At 45.4% G+C, this 18,364-nt stretch overlaps 1 long non-coding RNA gene across 3 annotated transcripts; it reads left to right on the top strand.

Annotated features, from left to right (window-relative positions):
- The first annotated feature begins 10,248 nt into the window (after window positions 1-10,248).
- LOC125932007 (uncharacterized) lies at window positions 10,249-14,451 on the top strand. Of its 3 annotated transcripts, none has more exons than XR_007460520.1 (3): window positions 10,249-10,479; window positions 13,932-14,146; window positions 14,370-14,451. It is a non-coding gene; the product is annotated as an uncharacterized LOC125932007 (long non-coding RNA). The 3 variants fall into 3 exon arrangements; XR_007460521.1 differs by lacking the exon at window positions 10,249-10,479 and adding an exon at window positions 11,800-11,941; XR_007460519.1 differs by lacking the exon at window positions 10,249-10,479 and having other exon boundaries at window positions 12,975-14,146.
- The last annotated feature ends 3,913 nt before the right edge of the window (window positions 14,452-18,364 follow it).

Consider the following 18,364-nt stretch of genomic DNA (forward strand, 5'->3'; position numbering starts at 1 on the left):
GGGCACGACCGCAAAAGGGGATGTTCCAGAAGTGGATCGTGGTGATGTTGGCACAACTCTGTGAATGTGCTAAAAAGCCATTGAAATGTATACTTTAAACGGAAGAATTATGGGATTTACGTCTTGATAAACGTGTTGTAAAAAGTTCCGAGGGCCCCAGGGCCCGTCCTGGGTCCTGGCCCAGATCAGGGGCCCAGGTGCCAGGAGAGGAGCGGGGCCGGTGAGCGGCAGTCATGAACCCTTGAGCTCACACGGTGCCCCTTGTGTTAGAAGTGCCAACTGTTAGGTTCCGGGTGCTGGCAAAGAGCTAGCCGGGTGGGTGCGTGGAGACCTGTGGTTTGGGAAGTGCTCGGGCCAGCAGAGGCCCCAGGCAGCGTCCCCACTGCCTCTGGTAACATGACAAGCGCCAAAGAGGGGTGCGGCTTTGATGCCTACCTGGTTTATACGCTCCACGGCTTTCCAGAACCTTTTGTGAAGCTGTAAGGGGTCCCTCGACTTCTTGAACACAATGGTCAGGCTTTCGATGAATCGAAACACACATATCCACAACTGTTTCCCCTTCATTCACGCCACAAAACAGGAATGGCCCGTGCCCTTGTGGACGTCGTGGTCCAGTGCGAGAGAGGGTAATCAAATAGGCACTGTGGTAGGCAGAATTCTAAGATGGCTCCCGAGATTCCTACACCCTGACGCGCATGCCTTGTACCGTCCCCTCCCCTGGCAGGTGGGCAAGACCCATGAGTACGATGGGGATATTACTCCTGTGATTCGGTTACATAGTATGGCCAAGGGGAGGGGACCCTGCAGATGTGCTTAAGGTCCCAAATCAGTTGGCTTTGAGTTACTCAAAAGGGAGATTCTGCCGGTGGAGCTGACTTAAAAAGCAAAAAAAAAAAAAAAAAAAAAAAAAGTGGGAGATGACCATTGGCACAAACATTACAGAAAGGGAATGTGGGGTGCTAAGAAGGTCTGCAAAGGGGATATTTAACTATATATATACACACATTTGTATATATATACGACAATAACTAACACTCAACATAATATGTCCTATTTTCCAGGTGCTGTTTTTTTAAGTTTATCTTTTATTTTAAAATTTATTTTATTATTTATTTTAGGGAGAGAAAGTGCGAGGGGGGGAGGGGCAAGAGGGAGAGAGAGAGAGAATCTTAAGCAGGCTCCACACTCATCGTGGAGCCCGCCACAGGGGCTTGACGTGGGGCTCGATCCCACGACCCTGGGATCATGACCGGAGCTGAAATCAAGAGTCGGACGCTCAAGCGACCAAGCCGCCCGGGTGCCCCAACTCCGGGTGCTGTTCTGGGTGCCTGTTTAGGGCTCACTATAGTCCTAGGAGCAGAGGCCATTGTCCTCTTTTGTAGCTGATGAGCTAGAGATGCTGCAAATTTACTGACCTCTGTGATGTTGTGGGCTTGGAGAATGGTGAAATTGGGAAGCTGGGCCGTGTGGTTCTGATGCTGACGGTCAGTCCTAGCTGATTAGCACAGAAAAAGCCTTCCTTGGGTGGGGAGGCGGGCAGTGCTCCAGGGGAAACCAGAAGGATGGGCTTAGTTCTTTTGCATCTTTCCCCCTCTTTGGTTTCTATGCTATCACCCAGTCCTGATTCTCTGTTCTTTTGACGCCTCCTTGCTTCTCTTTTCTCTTTTACCTCATTTTGAGACTCTCCCAAAGTCTGGCTACTTCCTCTCTGCCCTCTTTCAATTTGAGACTCTCCCAAGGTCTGGCTACTTCCTCTCTGCCTCCTCCTTTCTGAAAGTGCATTTACTCTAATGGGTGGTCTTTTAGGGTATTAGGGAGTCGTTCGATCAAGCGTCAGTAATGAATCACAACTAATCTCAGAATCAAATGGCATGCATGTCAACTTGTGTAAAACGGAGAGAAAGTACTCGGAGACAAATGGCTACTGCGCCAGTTTGCAATTCCAGCTACCCAGCAGAAGCACGTGAGAAAGCTGCTCAGGTGATTCTCATGTGTAGCCAGGACTGGGAACCTTTGGGTTAATGCCAATAAAGCCAATGAATACAGTCTTCCTTTAAGGGGGTCTAAGGAGTAAGCACGGAGGGGTGTGCACTGTTACTTTGCTGACGAGACCATGCGTGAGTCAACACAAGCTAGAGCAGCAGGAAGAACATCCTACAGCCACCGGTGCAAATTTTACAAATCAGGAAAAAAGAAAAATGGTGGTACATCCTTTTCCTTAGTGTACTCCACATGAGACTGATGATAGGCAGTTTAATTTTTTATGCTCTTTTTCGGGTTTTTACATTTTATTTTATCATCGTAAGAACACCTGAGATCTAGCCTCTTAACAAACTTTTCAGTGCACAATGCACTATTGTGGGTATAGGTACGATGCTGTACGGCAGATCTCTCAACCTTATTCATCTTGCTCAAACTGGGAATTTACATCTGTTGGTTAGAATTCCCCATTTCCCCCATCCCAGCCTTTGGCAAACACCATTGCAGTCTTCTGCTTCTATGAATTTGACTATTTTAGATACCTTACCTAAGTGGAATCATGCAGGGGTTGTCTGTGTTTTCATGACTGACTTAGTTCATTCAGCATACTCTCCTCAAGGTTCACCCACCCTCCTTTTTAAAGGCTGAATAGGGGCGCCTGGGTGGCGCAGTCGGTTAAGCGTCCGACTTCAGCCAGGTCACGATCTCGCGGTCCGTGAGTTCGAGCCCCGCGTCAGGCTCTGGGCTGATGGCTCGGAGCCTGGAGCCTGTTTCCGATTCTGTGTCTCCCTCTCTCTCTGCCCCTCCCCCGTTCATGCTCTGTCTCTCTCTGTCCCAAAAAAAATAAATAAAAAACGTTGAAAAAAAAAATTAAAAAAAAAAAAATAATAAAGGCTGAACAGTATTCCATTGGATGTATATACTACATTTTCTCGATCCAATCTTCTGGCGATAGACATTTGAGTTGTTTCCACATCTAGGCTATTGCTGCAATGAACACAGCAGTGCTCCTATCTCTTCAAGATACTGATTTCAATTCTTTTGGATAAATACCCAGACGTGGGATTGCTGGATCACATAATAGTTCTATTTTTAATTTTTTGAGGAATTTCCATACTGTTTTCCACAGTGACTGCACCATTTTGAATTCCTATCAACATGTGCAAGGGTTCTAATCTCCCAATGTTCTCATCAACACTTGTCGCCTTTTTTTTATATATATAGTAGCAGTCATGACAGGTGTGAGGTGATGTCTCATTGTGGTTTTGATTTGCATTTCCCTGATGATTAGCGACATTGAACATTTTTTTTTTATATATCTGTTGGCCATTTATTTCTATGTCTTCTTTGGAGAAGTGTCTATTTGAGTCCTTGGTCCATTTTTAAATTGGGTTGTTAGTTGTTTGTTTTTTAACTATGAGTTGTACAAGTTCCTTATATATCTCAGAGACTAACCCCTAATCAGATGTATGGTTTGCATATATTTTCTCCCTTTCTGTAGGTTGCCTTTTCATTCTGTTGAATGTTTCCCTTGCCGTGCAGAAGCTTTTAGTTTGATGTAGTCTCGTTTGTTTATTTTTGGTTTTGTTGCCTACGTTTTTGGTGTCATATCCATGAAATCATTACCAAGACCTAAATGTTCTTCTAGGAATTTTATGGTTTCACGTCTATTGTCTAAGTCTTAAATTCATTTTGAGTTGATTTTTGTGTATGGTAGAAGATAACGGTCCCATTTCGTTCTTTTTGCGTGTGGATGTCCAGTTCACCTAATAGCATTTGTTAGAGAGACTGTCCCATTCTTGCTGTGAATTCTTGGCACTCTTGTGACTCAGTTGACAGTATACATGTGGACTTCCTTCCGGGGTCCCTATTCATTTCCAAAGGTCTATTTGGTGTCTTTATGCCAGTGTCTTACTGTTGTGATTATTGTAGCTTTGTAATATATTTTCGAGTCAGGAAGGATGAGGCTTCCAGCTTCGTTCTTCTTTCTCAAGATAGTTCTGGCTATCCACAATCCTTCGTTGTTTCACATGATATTTAGGATTTTTTTTTCTATTTCTGTAAATAGTACCATTGGATTTTGTTAGCGCTGCATTGAATCTGTAGATTGCGTTGGGCACTATGGGCATTTTTACATTATTAAGTCTTTTGATCTATGAACATGCAATGTCTTTCCATTTGCTTTTATCTTGCTTAATTTTTTCATCAGTGTTTTGTAGTTTTCAGTAGACAAGACTTATACCTTCTTATTTGAATTGGTTCCTGAGTATTTTATTCTTTTGGGTGCTGTTTATAAATGGGATTGTTTTCCTGATTTCCTTTTCAGAGAGTTTGTCATTAGTGTATGGGAACGCAACTGATTTTTGTACATTGATTTTGTGTCCTACAACTTTACTGAATTCGTTTATTAGTACCAGCAGGTTTTTAAAAGGACTCTTTAGGGTTTCCTGTATATAAAATCATGTCATCTGTAAACAGGGACAATTTTACTTCTTTTCTGATTTGGATGCCTTTTCTTTCTTTTTCTTGCCTGATTACTCTGGCTAGAACGTCCAGTTCAATGGCGAATAGAAGGGGCAAGAGTGGACATCATTGCCTTGCTCCTGATCTTAGGGGGAAAACTTTCAGTTTTCCACCATTGAGCATGATAGCAGCTCCGGGCTTGTTGTGTATGGCCTTTATTATGTTGAGGTACTTTCCTTCTATTCCCAGTTTGCTGAGAGTTTTTATCCTGAAAAGGTGTTGGATTTTGTGAAATGTTTTTTCTGCATCCATTGAGATGATCATGTGATTTTTACCCTTTATTCTGTTAATGTGGAGTATCACATTGGTTGATTTGTGTATATTCAACCGTCTTTGCATCCTAGGGGTAAATCTCACTTGGTCGTGGTGTTTGAGCCTTTTAATGAGCTGTTGAAATCAGTTTGCTAGTATTTTGTTGAGGATTTTTGCTTCTATATTCATTGGGGATACTGACCTACAGTCTCCTCGTGGTGTCTTTGTCTGGCTTTGGAATCAGGTATCATTGTGCAGACATCCCAGAATGAGTTTGGAAGTGTTCCTTTCTCTTCATTTTGTTTTTGGGAAAGTTTGAGAATGAATAGCATTGATTCTTCTTTAATGTTTGGTACAATTTTCAAGCCATCCAGTTCTGGGCTTTTCTTTCTTGGGAGGTTTTTCATTATTGATTCAATCTCCTTACTCATATTGGTCTGTTCAGATTTTCGATTTCTTCATGATTCATTCTTAGTAGCTTGTATGTTTCTAGGGATGTATCCATTTCTTTTCGTCTGTCCAGTGTGTTGGTGTGTACTTCTTCATATTAGTCTTGTGTGATCTTTTTTTTATCTCTGTGGCATCAGTTGTATTGTCCCTTCTTTCATTTCTGATTTTATTTGAGTCTTCTCTCTCTCTCTCTCTTTTTAGTTAGTCTAGCTAAGGTTCATCAATTTTGTTTACCTTTTCAAAAAGTTAACTTAGTGTTGTTGATTTTTTTTAATCGATTTTCTATTTCATTTATTTCTTCTCTAATCTGTGTGATTTCCTCCTTTCTGCTAGCATTTGCAGGCAACTTTTGAGTTAAGAATGTTCTGGACCTCCTGAGACTGACATTAATTTTTCTGCTGTTTTCTCTACTTCCTTTTCCCCATTTATTGAATCAGATCCCCTGTGCTAGGGGAGGAGACTAAAGAGAGTGGAAAACGATCAGAAACTTTCATTGGGAATTAAATTTTCCCTGCCTCCCCCCTCCTACCCCAAAAGGCCTACATTTCTTCCGGGCCATGGTTTGAGCCTGCCAGTCTAGAATGTTCCATAATGCAACGATTACTTTCCTGCAGAGGTCATGAAATGTAGAGTTTTGGCTTTCCGGTCTTGCTCAAAGATCGTCTTCATTTCAGTGAAATACCAGTCCAGAAGCTACCTCATTTGAAAAGTGTCATATGCCGTCCCCAGCCTCGGTTTAGGAATCATTTGTGCAAAAGCCACAATTGCTCTTCTTTACAAAACCTCTACTGTGGTTTTCGCACATCACTGCTACCTTGAGCACAGTCTTTCCTCTTTCTTACAGGAGTAAGAGAAAGTATCAGTACTAAGTCAGCTCTGCACACATTTCCGGTTTCAGAGGGGCGAACTCCGAAGATGCAGTCATTTTCATTGTTCACTGACCTTGTGAAGGATACCCCCCAAACCCACCTCACTGATAGAAAATTCTCTGGAGCCCTAAGCTGCAAATGGACATTTTGCTCTGAGGTGGGAGTAGATTTTGAGATAGGTCTTTGCTAAGAATTATGAAAATAGGAACATCAGTCATTGGCAAGATGTATGAATTCCCAGGTGCAGCCCACGTATAGCCAGGAAGTTGCCTTAAAAAGGAAAGCTCACATTTCTGTGTCCAGGTAGCTCAAAGGCCTGGAAGACGTCCTTTCCCAGAATGCATGTGGCTCTACCTGGACACAGAAATGTGGTCTCTCTCAAAATCTTTTGCTATCAAAACTGCACCCTCTCCTTGTCTAGCAAATTAACCAGTAATGGTCCTTAATTAAGATAGTGGTGTGAGCTTTCCTTTTTAAGGCAACTTCCTTCCCTACAATTAATTGGCCCATAACCCTCCTTAAGCTTGCCCTTCCTGTCCCGGGGGGTGTGGAAAAGGCCAGGAAAGGGAAGAATTATGAAATCCTACGGGGTCCCCAGAGCTCTGCTCCTCACCCCAGTGCTCAGAGGCCCCTGACCCTCCCTCCTTTTCTCCAATCTCTTGGCTGGCTCCCCAACTTCCAGAGACCCAATCCTTGGCACTGAGAGTAGCCACACGGCCCCCAGCACCCCCACGCGGGGCATGAGGTAACCTTAAAGCTTCCTGGGAAATTGGACTTGAAAGGAAGACCTGGGTACAAAGCTTGCCCTCTGGGAGAACCTCCCCACCCCCGTAAGAGGGCCCAGTGGGAATGGTAGGAAGGTGTCACCTGCATGGGAGATGGGGGGATATTCTTAGGAGAAGGCGTGAGAACTGGAGGTTGGGCCAGGGTGACAGCCAGGGATGGAGGTACCGTCTGCCTGCCCCACCCCACTTCCTTTTTCCTATTTGTTTCAACAAGTCTTCCTTTTTGATTGACTTTTAGACATTTTCTGTACTTCTCATGTTCTGTTCCTGACCTGAGACCTTTCTCCAACCACTTTGCTGCCATTTTCTCTCTCTGTCTGTCTCTGTGTCTCTTGATGTGTCCTGCCCCCGTCCCAGAACCAAATAAATCATTCTGCTGTTGATAAGCCCACCAACCTGCAGAGCCTACCCTCCCCTTGACCCTGGATCTGTTTTTCCTGGGTGGTGCTATTTTTGGACAAGGAGCCCTATTTAGTATGTATTTAAAAGATTTTTTTTTCAGTAATCTCTATACCCAGCGTGGAGCTTGAACCCACAACCCCAAGATCAAGAGTCATACGCACTACTGACTGAGCCAGCCAGGTGCCCAAGGAGCTCTTTTTATTTAAAAAGGTTTTTTTAAGTTTATTTATTTATTTTGAAAGAGAGAGAGAGAGAGAGAGAGAGAGAACGCAAAGGGGAGGGTCCGAGAAACAGAGAGAGAATCCCAAGCACGATCTGTGCCATCAGCGCAGAGCCTGATGTGGGCCTCAATCCCATAAACCATGAGATCAGGACCTGAGCCAGAATCAAGAGCCAGACACTTGAACTGAGCCACCCCGATGCCCCATAAGGAGCTCTTTTTAGACTCACCTTGTATGAGGTGAACGTCATAACCACTGCCCTGTGGAAACTGACTTTTCAAACTCACCTTGAATTGTACCACATAGGAGCCTCCTTGTAGGCGATATGAGAGGTCATCTCCAGAAATTAGCTATCCTTTGCCTGGGGAGTGGGAGGTGGAAGAGAAGGCTGTAGAAGGACAGAGACTGAGAAGAAAGAGGAACCCCTTCAGCAGTCCTGCTGCTTTTTGCAGAGCACAACAGCTTGGCTTGGATAAAAATATCCCTAATGGCAGAAAATTCTTCTAGGGAGAAGCTTGCATTTGTCACATTCATTCAATAAAACGTACCGATGACCTACTGTATGCCAGGCACCATTCCAAATGCTGGAGATATAAGTGCTTGGGGAACATGACAGACAGAAAGTGCTATCCTTATGGATCTTACATTCTAGAAACTTCTACTGGGCCAGGTGTCAGGACCATGAGTGCTAGTCACAGCCCCATGAATTCTTAGCTATGAGACCCGGGAGGAGTTCTTTAACAACTCTTCGAGCCTGAGAATTCTTATCAATCAGAAGGGTATAAGTTTGAATGGGTTGATGGATACGGAAGTGTGCTCTTTGAAGAGTGTCAAATACCATATAAATACATGGTTTTGTTTTTGTCTACCCTCACTCCTTCCAGGGTTTTTAGAGAGTAGTTCCTCACCATGGGCCTACAAGAAATGAAGGCACCCTGGGACTCTTTCACTTAGAAGGATTCTGTGAGTGCATGAGAGTACTAGTAATCAAAGATAGGTAGATGGATAAACGATGAAAGGTAGAGACACAGATTTTTTAAGTTTATCTTGAGAGAGAGGGAGAGAGAGAGAGAAGGGGGGCACAGAGATCTCAAGAACCGTGAGATCATGACATGAGCTCAAATCAAGTCAGACACGCTGAACCGACTGAGCCACCCAGGTGCCCTGAGACACCTATATTTTACAAAAGTCACACATACCCGTTGTAGGAAACTTAGAAAATACAGACAAGTTGAAGCAAACAGAGAGAAATATTCCAGAATTTATCACTCAGAGATAAGTCTTCTGGTACCTTCCAGGCTTATTTCTCTAGAGCAGTGTACAGCATAATCAGAGGGGCCGCCCAGTCCTTATGCTTGAGGGCGCGTCCTCTGGGGAGGAGCATCTTTCTTTTCATGTCACAACTGGAGCAGCCTTTCATAAGATGGGGCCAACTTTTTCCATATAAGTGTTGTATTTGTTTCCAGTGGCTTCCATAACCCTACAGCAAGCTTACACACTCCACACATATGCTACCACAAACCAGGTAGCTTGAAACAACAGGTTATTCTCACACAGTTCTGGAGGCCAGAAGTTCAAGATCAAGGTGTCAGCAGGGCCACAGTCCCTCTGAAGGCTCTAAGGAAGAATCAATCTTTCCTTGCCTCTCCCAGCCTCTGGCGGTTGCCAACAATCCTTGATGTCACTTGGCTTCTGGCAGTATCAGTGTATGTCTGTGGCCAAACTGTCCTCTTCTTATAAGGACACCGGTCATTGGATTGGAGCCCACCCGAATTCAGCATAGCCTCATCTGGATTTAACTAATATCTGCAAAGATTCTATTTCCAGATAAAGTCACATTCACAGATTCCCGTGGACAAGAATTTTGGGTGGATGCTATTCGACCGTGTACAAGTGTCACCCCCATTATTTACTGGAACATGCTTCAGATATGATTGGTTCTCCCAATTTGGGAGAGAGGTATCCAGGCATCCACGACCTTGTCACAATAGGGGGTGTCAGGGCTTCCTGCCCCTCCGGGTCAGAAGACATCTTGACGTCAAAATCCTTGGTTGGAGGGGCACCTGGTTGGCTCAGTCGGTGGAGCGTGCAACTCTTGATATCAAGGTTGTGAGTTCAAGCCCCACGTTGGGCATAGAGATTACTTTAAAAAAAATCCTTGAGGATTAGATGTTGGATGAGATATAGATGTGCTCTGGTGGAAGCTGTTCTAAGTCTACACTTAGCAAGATGGCACCATTCACTGTGGGACATTGTGAAGGAGAAAAGTTCTCAACTCCGTTTATTGGCAGGTGAATGCTTGAGCCCCAGCGGATCTCAAAGGTTGTGGTAATTGTTTCCAGCTACCAACCTGTAGATAAAAATTAACATGGGTGCAGAGAATGGAGAGGAACATACAGCTCATTTCTAATTAGTACTCATAGGCACTTTGGGGACACTCTCACCTTCCTTTTACTTTGCAGTCTTAAGTGGAACTGTGGAAACATTCTATTTTTGCCATGACATTTGTACTAACAGTGTATCACAGGGGTCCCTCTACACCAGTAACTCTACTTTGGGACCAAAATGTATTTAACTACTAATCCCAAATCCTTTGATACAGCCCTTCTCCTCCTCACCCCACCCCTACCGTGGTCCCTGACATCTTACCATTTAATTGAATCTCTTCATCTCCTTCTGTACCCTCCCCTCTGCCAGGAAAAAGAAATGCTTCCTGCCCCTGGCATTTCCTTAATTGTATGCAGACATGGTTGGATGTTCTTTGCGAGGCTGCTGAGTCAGAAGCCTGGACGGGCCAGCTGCAGTCTTAATGAACTGACTCAGGAAGGAAGTGCTTACAGAGATGGTGTACCGTGCAGTCAGTGGGTGGGAGCAAATGTCGGCTAGAAGACCTGAGCCTTGTGAAGGGGCGGCCTGATTCCCGGGGAAGAGCATTGGCTGGAAGTCTGGAAGCCTGGGCTAGTCTCTGCTCTGCCACTAACTTGCCGCATGACTTTGGTAAGTCGTCCCCTCTCTCCGAGCCTCAATTTCCCCATTTATGAAACCATGGGGCCGGCCCCAGGAGACCCTGTGGGAGCACCAGAGGTTCTCTGAGTGAGGTCCCCACCAAGAAGACAGTCTCCTGTGAGGATATTAGGAAATGAGTGGGGAGCAGAAGTGCTGTTTCAGAAAGAGCCCCAGGAGTGAACCACAGGACGGGGCAGAGGGACTGCTGGAGCCCAGGGTCGGGACTAAAGAGGGCAGCCAGGAGAGTAGTAGTTAGAAGTTGGGGAGAGACAGAATGAGAAAGACAGGAGAGAACCCTGAACCTGTGAAGTCAAGAAGGATTGGGTAGGGGTAAATTAAGAGGGGCCCAAGGAAAGGCTGTGTGGCGGGGGGGTCTCGGTGCATAGGAGCTTGGGGCCAGCCTACCAGGGCTCTGGAGCTCTAAGGGAGGTACAGAAGGCAAGCTGAGACCAGAACGAAGGAGGTTAAAAATGGGCTTCAACCACACAGACAAGCCTTATATGTTCATATCAGGCTGATTTCTAAAGGAAAACGGGTGCCAATAATATACCCACCCAGGGAGTACTTGATCCCTGATCTTCACTCTGGAGCAGAGGGGACTTTGTCTACCTATAAAGCCCTAATAGCCTGTGCTCCACCCTAAGGGCCCATTGGAAGAAGCTGGGGTGCTATGCAGAGCCCGGAGCAAGGCTTTGTTTGGTCCCAAGCATGCAGCCTCACGAGAAGAAAGATGCTTGGTCTCCGGGTCTTTGCGTGTGTTATTTCCTGTACCTGGAGGGCACCCAGAAAATTCCCTCAGGGTTCTAACATTACCTCCTCCAGGAACCTTCCCCGGCCCTCTCACACTTCACCCCCACTCCTCCTGCGTGCTCCCACAACCCCATCTACTTGCCTTGTTCTGATGCTTCCCCAGCGCACTGTGGTTGACTCCTTGCTTTCCTATCTCCTTAACTAGTAGCTCTTTCTTCTTCGTTTTAGTTCCCCAGACCTATCAGAGAGCCCAGCGCTTGCTAAGTGCTGGGCCAATATTTGCTACATGGATGTTGACCACTTGGTGTCAGCCACAAGGCACCTCAGGCAGTCCTGCCATAGGAGACATCAATGGGAAGACCTTTGTGAATTATACGGAAAGAGTCCATGGGACTTGTGTCTTTCTGTTAGACGCACAGCAGGAGGTGTTAAACTCATACGAGGGACGCAGCAGCTTCCAAAAGCCCAGCTGTGACTAGAAATTTCTTCTAGAATTTTCCTTGTGCTGGTTGGGGGTGGGGAGCACAGCAGGGAGTGAGGGGACAGAATCCTGCATCCAGAACACAACTCTGAAGGGTTTTTTTTTTTTTTCCTTAGAGCCAGAAAAAGAGGGATCACTCACCCATTCTCCATCAGATACTAAGCTGCTGACTGCCTCAAGGACGAACTTCTCTCCCTTGTCTTTCCAGGCTCGGCCAGATAGGTAGAGAGAACGTGGACGAACATTTACCGTGTCAGGCATGGAGCAGATTGCCTTATATAATTTTCTCGTCTAATTCTCAGGACCACCCTCTGAAGCAGGAACTATTGTTACCTCTGCTTCATAGACAAAGCGACGTAAGGAACCAAAAGGTTAAATAGTTTACCCAAGATGCCACAGCAAGCAGAGTAGTCTGTAATGTCTGCTACCGAATTCTGGCTATTCCCACCCCCCATATCCGCCCCTCAGAAGGATTGTTACACTTAAAGACCCCTAGTCAGGTTAATGGCATTAGTATTTTCAAGCAATTGTTTTAAATGACCACGTTCTATATTTTTGTTGTTTTAAATGATCACGTTCTATGTTTTTGAAAGATGCTAGCAACAAAGAGGACATATGGGTGGCAAATGAGCACATACAAAGATGTTCAACATCACTAGCCATCAGGCAAATACAAATCAAAATTCTGATGAGATAATATTACAGACCTATTAGATAAATAATACAGATGGTACCGAGTGCTAGCAAGGATAAGAAGCAACTAGAACTCCCGGCCAGAGCTATCTTTGGTGACAGAAGGCAGCACAGCGGTTACCTTTGTGAGAAGTAGAGGTGACTGAGAAGGGGGTTTCAGAGGTAAAGGTCTACATCTGGGTGATGATTCCGACGGGCGTGTTCACTTCATGAAAATTCATTAAGCTTATGAGTTGTGTGCTTTTCTGTCTGTAAAGGTTTATTTAAGTAAAAAGTTTATGGAAAAGTAAATTATTACGGGGGCACCTGGGTGGCTCAGTCGGTTAGGCGTCCGACTTCGGCTCAGGTCACGATCTCCCGGCTTGTGGGTTCGAGCCCCGCGTCGGGCTCTGTGCTGATGGCTCGGAGCCTGGAGCCTGCTTCGGATTCTGTGTCTCCCTCTCTGTCTGCCCCTTCCACACCTGTGCTCTATCTCTGTCTCTCAAAAACAAATAAATGTAAAAAAAATTTTTTTTAATAAAAAAATTAAAAAAAATTTTTTTTAAAAACTGTTATTACAAAAGCAAAATACGTTCATTGTAAACATCATGCCAGCCTCCAGTTCTACTCCCCAGTGGCAATCGGTGTTACCTGTGTTCCTTTTCCACCTAGGCATATAGATAAATATAGCTTTATTTTTCTTACACAAATGGGGCACGGAGGTAAAGTGCCTCCCAAGTCAGAAACAAGGAGCAAGAATTTGCCAACAAAATTCACTTTGGGGATCTGGGATGGAGATAGGCAGCTGGTAAGAAGAGAGATTGAGGATTACGGTCACGCTGGCAAAACTAATACCTACAACCAGGCCAACCTTCCAAGTATCCCTGTCCCCAACATCATTTGTCAATGCTGATTATCCCGAACCCCCTCCTACCTTACTCCTCCTGAGCCTTTGGAGTGTCAGAGTCAATATAGTCAACTAGAAGATGGCTGCACAATGAAGAAGGATAGGAGGTTCTGGATTAGAAAAGCCAAGGACAGTAGATGGATGTTGAACGCTGGGATTTGTCAGTGGAGTGCTAGAAGCCAGGATACAAAGTGATGGCAGGGATCTCTCCTCCTAGGGAAGCTTCTCTGATATTCTTTCTATTCCAGCCCCCTGGCTGGGTAGGTACACCTCCTTAATGTTCCCACAGCAGTCTGTGTTCCCCTCTACTGTGACACTTCTCACTTTGTTTTATGTTTGTCTGCTCCTGTACTGGTTGGCTTCTCTGAACTGGGAGCTCCTGGCAAGGTAGGGACCACCTTTATTTTATTTTATTTTATTTTAGAGAGAGAGAGAGAGAGCACGAGGCGGGGAGAGGAGCAGAGGGAGAGAGAGAGAATCTTAAGCAGGCTCCATGCTCCGGGCAGAGCCCGATGCAGGGCTCAATCCCATGACGCTGGGATCACGATCTGAGCTGAAATCAAGAGTCAGACGCTCAACTGATTGAGCCACCCAGGCGCCCTGGCGCTATCATCTCTATCCTTGTCTCCCCAGCATCCAGTTCAGCACCTGGCCCGCAGCAGACAGTGAATGTTGATTTGAGCAAATGAACTAATAGAAAGAAATGTCTCCTGTAATTGCTTCTTACCAATCTAGCCAACAACGGCAGCGTTGTGGATGGAGGCACCAGAGAACACATCATCTCTGGCTTTTTGCTGCAGATCTACATGGAGAATCACACATGGGGCAACAAAGATTCTCAAGGCCAGGTAGGGCTTTGCATTGGAAGCTTGAAAATGCAATGTCTGGCTTTGAAGGAGATGTATACCGCAAATAATTTGCTATGCGTTGATAACGGAAATTTTCATTTTCCATTGGCTAATAGAAAATTAACCATGACTTTTAAATTATCTTCCTTTTAGTGTGATGTGTTTAGGTCAACATGTTGATTGTTTAATGTTTTAAAAAGTGTGATTTCTTTTTGCCTTCCAGATCTCGCAGAAATGTCTGAAAGGAAACTGTAAAAAATGAATATGTACGGGTTTTTTGTTGTTGTTGCAGCATTGTCTAATATCATATGACTGGAAACAACCTAAATGTTCGTCAATAGGGAACTAGTTAAATAAGTTATGGTATATCATCATACAGTGGAATACTATGCGGTTGTAAAAAACAAAAAGAAAGAAAGAAAGAATAAAAAAGCATTTGCTGACATGGAATGATCTCCAAAATATATTGTTAAATGAAAAAACAAAGATGTAGAACAATGTATTGTATACTACTGTGTGTAAGGGTGGAGGAGAATATCTATGTACTTGCTTGAATGCATGTAAAAGCATCTCTGCAAGAGATCTAAGAGACTGACAACACTGGGTGACAATGGAGGACTGGGAGAAAGCAGTGGACGGGAGACTTTACGTTGCACATTCGTTCTCTTACGCCATTTACCTTTGTAACCATGTGAATGTATTATGTGGCCAAAAATAAATGTAAAAAGAATGAAATCACAGCAACCATGGGGAACAAGAAAAAGTGAAATAAATTTTGAGAAATCCGAACAAGTAAGAAAGGCAATGACTTTGGACTAGCAGACAGATGAGAGCATTGCACTGCAATGCAAGAACTCGGAGGCGAGAGTGGGTTTTCCCAAGGAAACATCAAGCTCAGAGACAGTAAATGCAAAGAGCAGGGGTAGGCTGAGAGGTAACCATCATGGTAACTCATTAAAGAGCTGCGGCAGAAACAGCTGGGACAGGTGGGCTCTTTCCCCCTTCTCCCTCTTCCCCCATGAACCCTTAGCAGCAGCATTTGGCCTTTGCCCTCAGGCTAAAGTTGCCCCAGGAGGGCTCTGGGGAAGGTGCTAAGACCTCCACGAAAGACAGGAAAAAGAAAACAAAAGAAAAACCAGCATCAGTCAAGAGTGAAACCCTCTACAGGGCTTCACCCCAGAGAAAAGCCCTCCTGGTTTCATCGGTTGTGGGGGTCCCTGGCCTTCCTGCCTCTCCACCCACATAACCTAAAGGGAAGCCTGCCTGTTGACAGGCTCTACCCACTGAAACAGAACCCGCAGCCAGCCCTCCCATTCCGGAGAAGGGTTTGTGGGGGGAAACAGATCAATGCAATTTGCAGAGGAAACCCATGCCGTCTGCCCATAAAAATGAACATAGTTTTTCATTCATAAATATCACCAGACAACTAAGGGTCATCAGGCATTTGAGGAGAACCACCAACATGAAAGAGAAGAACCAAAATAAACGAGTGGAACTGACCCCAGAGGAAAGAAAGATAACTAAAGGAATAGAAGAAAACTTAAATATATTATGACTTCTATCGCCAGAGAAGCTCGCCAGTGCTATTCTATCAGATTAGATAGAATGTTGAACAACTCCCCTTTCTATGCCCTTAAAAAAAATTTAGTAGATTGGAAGAGATTCACTAATTCCTTGCCATGGGTCAGGAAGCAAGGGTTCTGAGCTTTGAGTTTTTTAATGGTCTCTTTGCTCTAGGAGCCAATGGTAGGGAAATCAAATGAGTCAGTTATGAGGCAACGTGGCACATGCAATGATAGATTAAGCACAGAAGATAGATTAAGACGGAGTAAACTTTCCACATTGTCTGCTGGGAGGGGATATTTCAGAAGGGGTGTCTCTTCCTCGACCTTAATGGATAAGGGCAGAGGGAGTCAGCATGAGCACAAGGAACAGCTTGAGCAGGAACAGCACGTTTAGGGGGATAAACCTGGCTTGACATGGCAGGGGACAGGTCGTGTTTTGGGCTAAGAATTGAGATGCCGTGCCCTAGGCTAGGGTTTTCCAGACATGTTCAGGGCAAAGAGTCCGTGTGAGGCCCTTTGTAGAACAAACAAAATGCTGATAACATTTAACTCTTTCATATGTACTGGAAATAATTTTCCTAGCAGAAACTATGACGGTGTTCTAGGTTATCAATATAAAATCACAACCACAAGCATACTCACACCAAAGACAAACTGTTGAGGTATGATCCATTGTTTTCTGAATTTTTCCCTTGGTACTTATTTGCGGCAATGCAGTCACTAGTTAGCAGGAGAGCAGCAGTAAAACAAGGGGACAGAGATTTAAGAAAAGTTGGCATAAGAAAAACTGACAAGTGACCCAACCTATTAACTTAATGCTCTCTGTGAATTCAGAAAAAGATGGCTATCATTTGACCTTGGTTGTAGGCACTTTTGCGCGCTCCAGAGATCTACGGATCTCTTGGAAACTAAGTTTAAGAATCACTTCTGGATGCATTAGGCAGCTGGAGAATTTTTTTAATGTGTACTTATTCTGAGAGAGAGGGAGGGAGAGAGAGAATCCCAAGCAGGCTCCACTCTGTCAACACGGAGCCTGACGTGGGGCTTGAACCCATGAACCAGGAGATCATGACCTGAGCTGAAATCGAGAGTCAGACGCTTAACTGACTGAGCCACCCAGGCGTCCCTAGGCAGCCGAAGATTTTTAAAGGGGGTCAACACCAGGGCAAGGCCACTCTTTTTTGGAGGAGAGACGGGTGTGGGATGTCCTGACACAAAGGACAAATTGATACAGAATCAGAAATCAGAGACTAGAGCTCAAGTTTGGAAGTCGGAAAGGCAGCCAATTGTTGTAGAGGACCAGGCAGAAGAAGGACGAAAGAAAGAGGAGGCTTCCAGGATTGAAGGGCAAGCAAGCTATTCTGGAGCTAATCCCATCCATGTTGAACATGCCAGGGCACTGCCAATCTGTTTCCCTGGGTCTGGGGCACAGTCTGAGGGAGTCAGGTCAGATTAGATGAGATGGTCAGTTACAAGATTCAGAATTAACGTTCTGCTGGCAGTACGAAGGGTGGGTGGGGCAGGGCAGGAAGGGAAGCAAGGAGATACATTAGGAGAATGCAAGTCAGTAATCTAGGAGAGAGGGGATGTGGGACTAGACTCAGATGTTGACAGGAAAAGAGTAATGGCAATCGAGAAGCTTTGGGGAAGAAGAAGCCACTGGGATTGGGGAGGAATCTGGGCAAGAGGGAGGGAAGAGTCGTGGCTGGCATCCAGGTCTCTGACCCAGGCAGTTAGATGGGTGTAGCGGCACTCTTCCCCAAGATAGGAAGAACCTTGAGGGAGAACGGGTCTGGGCAGGAAGTGGAGTCAAGGGTAGGGGTGTGCAAATGTGAGGTGGCTTTGGGATGCCCAAGTGGAGACGTTGAGCGGTAGCTATACTTACAAACCTGAGATTCAAGGCCATGGTTATAGACTTGGGATTTACCACAGTGAGGGTCATAGTGAAAACCCTGAGGGTGGATGGGAATCGCCCAAGGAAAACGTGTAGAGAGAGGGGTGCGGAGGGGAGGCGCAGGGAGGAGAGGAGGGTAAGGATGGGGAATACCAAAGTTTGAAGGGGAACAAAGAAAAAAAGAGGATCACACGAAGAAGTATTCTGAGAGGCAAGTGGGCAACGCTAGAAGGGTGACAACAGAATCGTAGGTCAACAGACTAATAGAAAGGTCACGCAAAATGCACTCTAAGAAAGGATTCGGCCCAAACGGTTGGGCTAATAGTGGTGTGGGTAGTTCCCGGGGAATGTTGGGAGTGGAAGTCAGACTGCAGGAGGCTGAAGTTGAGAAAGCGGGAAGCAGGGAGATCGGACAACTTTTTCTTAAAGGCGGTCACGTGAAATGAAGCCTGCCGTTGCCCCCATCTCTGGGGTCCCTTCGGCGTCCTGCCCCTGGGCGGTTGGCCGAGCTGATCTTGGCAGGGCCCTCGCCGTTCTGGCATTCTGTGATCTGGTAACCATACGAAACTGGCTTTGGAGAAGTCCCCGAGCCCCTCTCTTGGCGCCCGTGATCGTTTTCCTTCAGTGGAACGGAGGTTACTTGTCTAAGAACTGAAGCCTCTGACCTGACGGATGGAAGTTTATCATGTGCCTTGAAGCCACCTACTTGGCAGATGCAGTGAGGAGCTGCACAGATCTGGGCCCGGGACAGGATGCTGA

Source organism: Panthera uncia, chromosome X (assembly GCF_023721935.1).
Source record: "Panthera uncia isolate 11264 chromosome X, Puncia_PCG_1.0, whole genome shotgun sequence".
Classification (NCBI taxonomy): domain Eukaryota; kingdom Metazoa; phylum Chordata; class Mammalia; order Carnivora; family Felidae; genus Panthera; species Panthera uncia.